The sequence below is a fragment of the Phocoena phocoena genome, chromosome 10 (assembly GCF_963924675.1).
Source record: "Phocoena phocoena chromosome 10, mPhoPho1.1, whole genome shotgun sequence".
Classification (NCBI taxonomy): Eukaryota; Metazoa; Chordata; class Mammalia; order Artiodactyla; family Phocoenidae; genus Phocoena; species Phocoena phocoena.
The window spans coordinates 36,807,477-36,817,223 of record NC_089228.1 but is presented as its reverse complement, the minus strand read 5'-3'; the positions used below and the strand labels follow the sequence as shown (position 1 = coordinate 36,817,223).

General features: G+C 40.2%; 1 pseudogene; it reads left to right on the top strand.

Moving 5' to 3' along the window:
• The first annotated feature begins 8,641 nt into the window (after positions 1–8,641).
• On the top strand, positions 8,642–9,222 carry LOC136129446 (small ribosomal subunit protein eS7-like; annotated as a pseudogene).
• Positions 9,223–9,747: the final 525 nt, after the last annotated feature.

Below are 9,747 nucleotides of genomic sequence, written 5' to 3'. Positions count from 1 at the left end.
AAATTTTTGTGATGTAATAAATGTTTTTTTATTTTTGTCCAGGGGAATGTAGACTGATTACATGGAACCGAAGTGACACAAAAGGCACTTTGATTCTAGTTATAACGTAGCTTTATTTGTCTTTGTAAATTTACAAGTTGATCCCCCAACATAACCATAGCTTGTTGTAAGTCTGTTATTTTTGAATGTATTTTTGAATCAATTTGTCGTTGAGAAGACCAAAGTATTTTAGAATTTTTATGTCAATCAGTTATATAATTAACGGTCTGAATAGATTGTTTTAAAGCAACTCCAGCTACTGTAGCAGTAGCTGTTATGGCTATAATACCCATGACAGCTGTAATCAACATTTTTATAAATCTTTTAACTTTTTTTAATATATCAGCTAAATATTGTAAAACAGCCATAGGAAGAGATTTTTATCATTCCCTTCTAAGATTGACAGGAAGCCAAAGACCTGTCCGAGCTCGTAAGATATACATACTTTTAGTAGATTTGTGAAAAGATATACTAGAGTTAATGTAGGTATACAGAGAGTAATTTTTACATATTATAATATCTTGAGTCTCATTTTATATAGTTGGTTCTTTTAACAATATATAAGGTAGTTTTACATAACTATGAGTATATCGGGTAACATTTTTATGAAAAGTCAAACTATAATTTTTAGATTTGTTATCCATATGTTTTACCCAAGTATTAATCTTTTTTAAAGCTGTTATAAGCTTTTACAGATTTTTTTGGATAGGATATCCATTTAAATGAGGACCAGGAGGAGAAAACCCTCCTGTGTGTCATACTATGGTATCATTAATAGTATTGTTATAAATAGTGTTATCATCTCTGTGTCAGTGTAAATTTTTTAGACCCCTTTATTTTTGGGCGGAGCCAAAAGGGCTTTAATCAATGACGCTTTTCTAAGAAGTATTAACAAGAACCCGAGCCATTTCTCCTTGGCATAGAGTCCAATGGACCTAATCTGATAATCGATCTACAAGAGTCATCTGGCATGGAGGCAAGTAAGGTGTGGAAACATTTTTATTAAGAGTGGAATTAGAAAAAAAATATTAAAAAAAAAAGAGTGGAATTAGAACTTTTAAAACTAAGCATTTAAAAGATATAACCCATGATATCTGCTTTTATTTTTTTTTTTTTTTTAATTTTTTTTTTTTTTTTTTATGCGTTACGCGGGCCTCTCACTGTTGTGGCCTCTCCCGTTGCGGAGGACAGGCTCCGGACGCGCAGGCTCAGCGGCCATGGCTCACGGGCCCAGCCGCTCCGCGGCATGTGGGATCTTCCCAGACCGGGGCACGAACCCGTGTCCCCTGCATCGGCAGGCGGACTCTCAACCACTGCGCCACCAGGGAAGCCCATGCTTTTATTTTTGACAACATTTAACCATGCTTGATAATTTATTTTAAGGTAATGATCTCCCTTTTCCATATAAATAGGAGGTTTATTAACACCCACCGTGTAATTTATTATTATTATTATTATTATTATTACTTTTGGCTTTAAAGGGTCTCTATCATAAAAAGGACCAGGCAACCATCCAGACTCATTTACATATACAAGAATTGGGGCATCCCATCAGGTACCCCCCATATTAAGAGGAGGGTTAGGAATATAAGTCCAATAAGTATGGTTAGTACAGTTTATCTCATTGGCTGATATGTTTATTACCTGTGCAGACAGCATTGTCAACATGGCTACAAAAAGATTGGTGTTAGTGAGGGGTTTACCCTGTGAAATGACAAGATTTTTGGCAGTGTCTGTAAACTTTTTTATTTGCCCCCAGGTCAATGGAGGTGTCTTCTTCTTTTCACCAAGTAACAGTCTTGGTAAGCGCCTCCCAATCTTGAGGAATTAATATGTTTTTGGAAGCATACCTAGACAAAAGACCTTGAACATAATTAGAATGTATCCCATATGTATTAATGGCTTTTTTTAGTATTTTAAAAATCTTTACATCATGAGGGTTATACTCAACGTTTATATATCCATTTGGAAATTGATTATTAGTAGGCATAGCTTGTCTAACAATAGGGAAAGCAAAAAATGGTTCAGAATATTGGTTTTTTTTAATTTATCTCTTCTTTTAACAATATTTTATTAGATTCAGGTTTTAGAGGAAAGTGAAACTGACGAGAGGTTCCAACAGTATAAGCTGTTAATTCTAAAGGAGGAGCTGAAGGAATAGTAGGACATGGCTCCTGATATAAAGGAGTGGTAGCATTGTTTTTATTTTTTTTTGATTTAACCATCAAATTTTTTAACTTTGAAAGTATATCAGAAATTTCATTTTGTTGAGAAAGTGGCATCTCATTTTGTTTGTTAGTCTGTTCTTAACCTTTATCATCATCAGAAAAAGCCCCTTTATCATTGGAATCCGAAAAATCCTCTCCTGTCTCAGACACAAGGGGAGGAGGTGGAGGAAGGTCCTCTATAGGAGACTCATGAAACAGAGTACGAAAAGCAGCGCAGCAGAATGATCGGGAGCAGAATTCGGACGCTGAGGGCGTGCCCCATTGTCACTTTTAATTTTAGATTGTAATGGTTTTAGGGCAAGGGAAATTAATTTACAAAGAGACCAAATACGGACAGATACAGGGTTTCCATGTTGATGAGCTCTTTTTAAGGCTCGCATAACCTGTTTTTAAACTTTTAAACTCAACTGGTTATGACCAGTAGATTGAAACCAGTAACAATGTTTACGTACCAGCACAAACAATTTATCAAAAGATTTTGGTTTTACTTTTACTCCTGAACTCCTTAATAACTGTTTTAGGAGTCTAATGTATTGAAATTTTATTGAATGGGAATTCCCCATTACAGTTACTCTACTGTTGTCGAAGGTTTCGCTTACTCTGAGCAGACCAATTTTTCCTTCTGTCTCGCGATTATGCGATTACTTACCTTTAAGTCCCTGTTCGGGCGCCAAATGTTGTAGTTTATCTTATGACAGGGCCGAAAGTAAGCTCATCACACGAGATGAATTGTGCCGAAGCACAGCAGTAGAGGCCTGTCGTTCGCTCAAGCAAAACAGCGCCGTCTGTCCTATTGTGGTAGTTTTTATTAAAGTATTATTTAGGTTTACATTTTAAGACTTGTTTTTTTAAACATTTTAGAAATGCCAAAGCAGCAGCCTATGTTTTTATTAATTATACAAGCAATAATTGGCTTTCTTGAAAACATGCCATGTTTTGTCCTTGAGCGCAAAAGCAGCACAAAGTTTTCACCATTATTTTGATTATACTGAAGTAGCACAAGGACATTTCCTTGTGTTCTCACTATTTTGATTATACTGAAGACATTTTATGGATCAGTGTCCAAAGCACTCAATGCTTTTTTGTAGGCCCCCGGTTTGTTGGGGGGTGCTCAAAGCATTTAGGACTGTTTATAGCTCTGGCTTATTTGTTAGCCCCCAGTTTGTTGGGGGGGACTCATGGGTTAACTTTTTTTTTTATGTCCTCAGTTATTTTATTACAGATTTACATGGGGCTGCCCAACTTTTCCAGCACCACTTGCTGAAGAGACTGTCTTTTCCTCATTATATATTCTTGCCTCCTTTGTTGAAATTTAATTGACTATAGGTGTACAGGTTTCTTTCTGGGCTCTCTATTATGTTCCTATGATCCATATGTCTGTTTTTGTTCCTATACCATGGGGTTTTCGTGGGTTTAAGATTTTTTTTTTCCATATGTGAACCATTTTTAAAGTCTTTATTGAATTTGTTACAGTATTGCTTCTGTTTTATGTTTTGGTTTTTGGCTGCGAGGCACGTGGGATCTCCGCTCCCCGACCAGGGATCAAACCCACACTCTCAGCATTGGAAGCCAAGTCTTAACTACTGGACTGCCAAGGAAGTCCCCATGTTGTTTTGATTATTGTAGTTTTGTAGTATTATTTGAAGTGTAGCAGGGTTATGCTTCCTGCTTTGTTCTTTTTCCTCAGGATTGCTTTGGCAATCCTGGGTCTTTTATAGTTCCATATAAATTTTAGGATTATTTGCTCTAGTTCTGTGAAAAATGTCATGGGTAATTTGATAGGGATTGAGTTAAATCTGTAGATTGTTTTGGGTAGCATGGCCATTTTAACAATGTTAATTCTTCCAATCCAAGAGCATTCTCATTCAATTTAGACCAATTCCAAAGTGCCCCCACCCACCTGGGGACTACATAAGCCCACACAGTCTGGCCTTGGCCATCTCACTCTCTCAATGACCTCCCTGGTGGCTCTGCTAATATCAAAAAAACCCCAGCACCCTCCCATCGCAGTGCTTTGCTCTTGCTGCCACCTTTCCTTGGATTGTCTTCTTGCAGGTGGAGCCCTCACTCCATTCAGGTTTGTCTCTGCTCCATGTTCCTTCCAGGGAGGCCTCCTTTGATTTGACCACCTTATTGAAATAGCTTTCCCTCCCACTACTGTATACTCTAGCTCCTGACTCTGCTTTCCTATTTCAGTCCTCATCCCTACCAAGGTTATCTTACCTCTCTGTTTTCTGTTCCCCCCACCACGAGAGGTGAGCTCCAAAAGAGCAGGGACTCTGGGTTCAGTGCTGTGTTCCCAGGATCTAGAACAGTTGGTTCCCTCTCCCTCTCTCTTTCAGTATATTATTGGCTATATATTTTAACTTTCTGTATATTATGACATTTTGACATCATTTTTGAACATTCCTTTCTGGCTTGGGTAGACTACCCCTCCCAGGGCTGGCCAATTCTTTGAGATGGCAAAGGACTCATCCTGGAGCATGCCTATGATTTGCAAACCAACCAGTCCAGAGCCTTACCTCCTCTCTCGGGCCTGTGCACCCCAGAGGGCAATATTCCAATGCCTTAATCATCGCAAGTCTGGATTCCAGATCCAAGGTCCAGGTACCAGGCATCTGGGGACCACCCCTATAACGTAGAGCCCACCCGAATTACTCAAACAAGCCAATTCTGAACTGATTACCCTGCCCAACCTTGCCTTTCCTGCTTCAAGAAAGACCATGGCAAAAGTTCTTTTCTCACCCCTGTCTTCTGCCGCTTGCCCAGTACCTGATGCTTGTTCTCTGACCCTGTGTGACATGAGGTGGTGACCTCTTCTCTAGGATCTGTACGTACAGTAAACCTTGTTTCCTATGCCTCTCCTATTCTCATGTGGCCTCACCTGACCATCACATCGCACAAATAAGTGAAATCCACATAACCATTTTTATATTAACCACATAAAATTCAGTGGCATCTAGTACATTCAGAGTGTTAAGCAACCACTATTAGGTATATCAATTTCTAAAATATCTTTATTGTTCTAAAAGAAAACCCCATACCCAAAAAGCAATCACTCCCCAGCACCTCCTCCCAGCCACTGGCAGCCACCAATCTGCATTCTGTCTCCATAGATTTACCTAGTGTGGAATAATGCAATATTTTGTGTCTGGTTTCTTTCACTTAACATGATGTTTTCAAGGTTCATCCATGTTGTAACCATGTGTCAGTACTTCATTACTTTTTATAGTAGAGTATATGTCCATTGTATGCATACGCTACATTTTGTTTATCCACTCTTGATAGGTATTTGGACTGTCTGCACCTTTTGGCTGTTGTGAATAATGCCACTATAAATACTTAGTAGCTACCCCATTTTACAGCCCATCAGCAATATACAAGTAAGTGTTCCAATATTTCTATATCCTTGCCAACTCTTGTTATTTTCCTTTTAAAGAAAATTCTAGCCATCCTAATGAGCGTGAAGTGGTGTCTCGTGTTTTCTTTTGCATTTCTCTTATGATGAGTGATGTTGGGCATCTCAATGTGCTTGTTGGTCATTTGTGTATCTTCTCTAGGAGAAACATCTATTCAAGTTTTGAAAAAAATTTTTAATTGGGTTGTGGTTGTCTTTTTGTTGTTTCAGTAAATATTTAGGTAATGAATGAATACACAGTTCTATCCACGCCCTGGATTTGTGGCTTTACCATGACTCAAATCTTTCTCCCTAGAAACAATTGTCCCACCATCCCTGAATGAATGGTTCTCTCATCAACCACCCCAAATCCCTCATACCCAAAAGACATGTCTTTCTCAGACTCTTTGAATTTTTATTTCTCTCTGGCAGTGTGTGTGTGTGTGTGTGTGTGTGTGTGTGTGTGTGTGTGTGTGTGTGTATGCTGGGTGGTGGAAGGAGGAGCTGTTATTGTGTCTCCATTCATCTGGGCATACTGTTCTCTAGCTTTGTTGGTCTTCATTGCTGTCTCTGTGTCTCCCTCTCTGTCTATCCTTCATAATCTTGTCTTTCACTCTAATTATAATTATCTCTTTATGTTCCCCAGTATCTTTCTCCTTCAGTCTCTGCCTTCCTCTGTCAACTCTTATAATGTCATGTCTCCTTGTAGCGGTTTCTCTGACGCACAGGATTTTCTGATCTGTAAATTGCTGGCAGAGATCATTTTCTTTAACCTGTCCATCCTCAGACACAGCTCTGCTCTTCTGAGCCCTGATTACCCCTCATCCCTAGAAGCTCCACAAGGATGGGTGGAGAATTCCCATGCAGAGCACCCACATGATTGCTCCTGGGTGATGGAGGCACCAGCCTAGGATGTACAACTACTTAGAAGAATGTTGGAATAATTTATGTATATGGCCACAGTGATTGGTTCAGGGATATGCATATGATGCAAGCCAGGCCACTGGGACTTAGTTCTGGTGCCATGGTAGAACTACTAGGATTGATGGCTGTAAGAATTAGGAAACCAGAGCTGCTGGGGTACACCACATGGAAATAGCTTGCTGAGAATGGAGCCAACACAGAGGAAAGTAGAACCAAAAGATGGAAAGAGAGGGACTAAGTCCTAAGGATTCCTTTGGGCCTCTGGACCCAGCCATGCCTGAGGCTACCACCCACTATACTATGGGAATTCTTACTTTTGTGAGCCAATAAACCTCCATTTTCACTGAAGTTGGGTTGCTAATAAGACAGGTAGCAAAGGAGTAGGAGATCTCAGCAAATTAAGAAACACTTGAAGGAGACTGAATTTTATGTAAGTTGCTTTTCAGGAAGGGGTTTTCAAAAATTGTTTTTTGAGTTAGAAACTTGGCAGAAGGTATGCCTAGGAAATTCTTACAATAAACATGGGATTATCTCTCACTTAATGCACCCAGAAGACCAGAACATTCTTGTAATGCTGTGTAGTGTGGTAAAAAAGAGAAGTGCTGTGGAGTAATGAATAAATCAGCTAATCATCTATAATTAGAATGGCCTGAGTGTGAATCTAACATGGATTGGTCACCTGTGAGCCAATGTGGCATTTTATCATTTGCCTAGTTCAACAAGTCAGCAGGAGGAAACCATGGGCAATCATCAGCCATTCATGAAACAACTGCATGAGGAGAATAGATGAACTAGTCAGGTCCTTCCCTTGCTCTCTACTCCACTTATGCAAAGCATGTCTGTGGTAGCCTTCACTCCAAGATAACCTCTTAGCTCTGCCCCCTGAAGAAAGTGGTCAGTCTTCTCATAAAGAGATCCTATCATGGGTGTTGAACGTAAGAGGGAAATAGGGCAATGTTTTTCGAACTTTATCAACAGTCCCAGTGATGTGAAGGATCTCATTAAAGCAGATTGCTGGGCCCCACTCACCATTTCTTTTTTTTTTTTTTTTTTTATTTATTTATTTTTGGCTGCATTGTGTCTTCGTTGCTGCGCGTGGGCTTTCTCTAGTTGCGGTGAGCGGGGGCTACTCTTCATTGCTGTGCATGGGCTTCTCATTGCAGTGGCTTCTCTCGTTGTGGAGCATGGGCTCTACGCGCATGGGTTTCAGTAGTTGTGGCACGCGGGCTCTAGAGCGCAGGCTCAGTAGTGTGGTGCACAGGCTTAGTTGCTCCGTGGCATGTGGGATCTTCCCGGACCAGGGCTCGAACCTGTATCCCCCGCATTGGGAGGCAGATTCTCAACCACTGCGCCACCAGGGAAGCCCCCACTCACCATTTCTGATTCAGTGTATCATGTTCCCAAGAATGAGTATTTCTAACAAGTTTCCAGGTGATACTGTGGCAACTCTTCTAGGGAATACCACTACGTTAGAAAAATCTACAATTCTTCCCCTTCTGAGTGGGAAACGGTCAGTTTTGCCTCCTATGAGTCTTTCTCCTGTGTGTCTCCTTTACTACTCATACAAAACACTTAATTTTTGACACTTTTGGAAAACCCTATTTCAGTCCTTTCCCTTCTCAAGAAAAGGGGGTGTAAAGCTGAAAATTCCACACTCTGATTATATATTGATCTTTTCAATGACCAGCCTTCATTGTTAGTCCATCCAGGAGCTCTCTCAGAATCACCTCATTAGAACAAAGGACACACGCCTATCATCCAGGAAATTATAAGAATTTCAGAAGCTCTGTGTCATGATCCAGTTCAAAGACCAAATATTAGAACAAAAGATGCTCCTAGTGCTGTTATCACTTAAGAAAATACAAGGGTGCTTCCTGGGACTCTCTAGGCTTCCACCGTTTCTCTGTAGTTCTTCCGGTTTCTCTGCTGGCGCGATTCCCACCTCTTCCCCTTTGCCTCTCGGATTTAACGAGCTCTCCTGAGACCTAGGCCTCCAAATGTGGGGGTGGGTGAGGAACAAATGTTAGTTAGCCTCATTGGCAAGGTCAAGGCCATGTTCCGTTCCAGTGCCAAGGTCATGAAGCCCAATTGTGAGAAGCTGGGAGTTCAAGTCTGGAATCTTCCAGGCCCTCGTGGAGCTGGAGATGAACTCGGACCTCAAGGCCCAGCTGTGAGAGCTGAACATCAAAATTGCCAAGGACATTGAAGTTAGTGGTGGTCGGAAAGCTATTATAACCTTTGTTCTCATTCCTCAATTGAAATCTTTCCAGAAACTCCAGGTCCGGCTATTGTGTGAGTTGGAGAAGAAGTTCAGCAGGAGACATGTTGTCTTTGTCACTCAGAGGAGAATTCTGCCTAAGCCAACTCGAAAAAGCCATACAAAAAATAAGCAAACATCCCAGGAGCTGCACTCTGACAGCCGTGCATGATGTGATCCTGGAGGACTTGGTTTTCCCAAGTGAGATTGTGGGCAAGAGAATCCGCAAGAAACTGGATGGCAGCTGGCTCATAAAGGTTCATTTGGATAAAGCACAGCAGAACAATGTGGAATACAAAGTTGAAACATTTTCTGGTGTCTATAAGAAGTTCATGGGTAAGTATATTAATTTTGAATTCCCATAGTTTCAGTTGTAAACAAAAATGACTAAATAAAATATTATTCACAATTTAAAAAAAAGAAAGAAATTACAAGGTTTTCAGGAGCTCTGTGCCAGGGTCTAGGGGCAAAGACCAATATATATTTTCTATTTCTTCCAAGTCTGTAATATCTTGGTGTAAGAAATAATCAAAAGTGAGGGGGACATGTCAAAAGAATGCAGAAGCCAGGCTGAAGGGCTCCCATTGGCCAAATCTGGGTCAATTTGAGCACCAAAATTATGATGATAGCAGATTATAACCTATAGAATTAAATAGGAACCCATCAGTTCACACTGATATAAATTAATAAATGAAAAATTTAATGAGAAGAGAAGTATCTTCCTTAGAAAGCAACTAATATATGTAGGAAGAATTAAGGTATTAGAAAGTCACTGCTCAGTCACAATGGCCGAGGGATAGGAAGTAGAGTTCACCTCCCTCCACAGAAACATTGAAAATAGATCTACAAGCAGAATGATTCACACAGAACAGCTACTGAATGCCGACAGAAGACCTCAGATG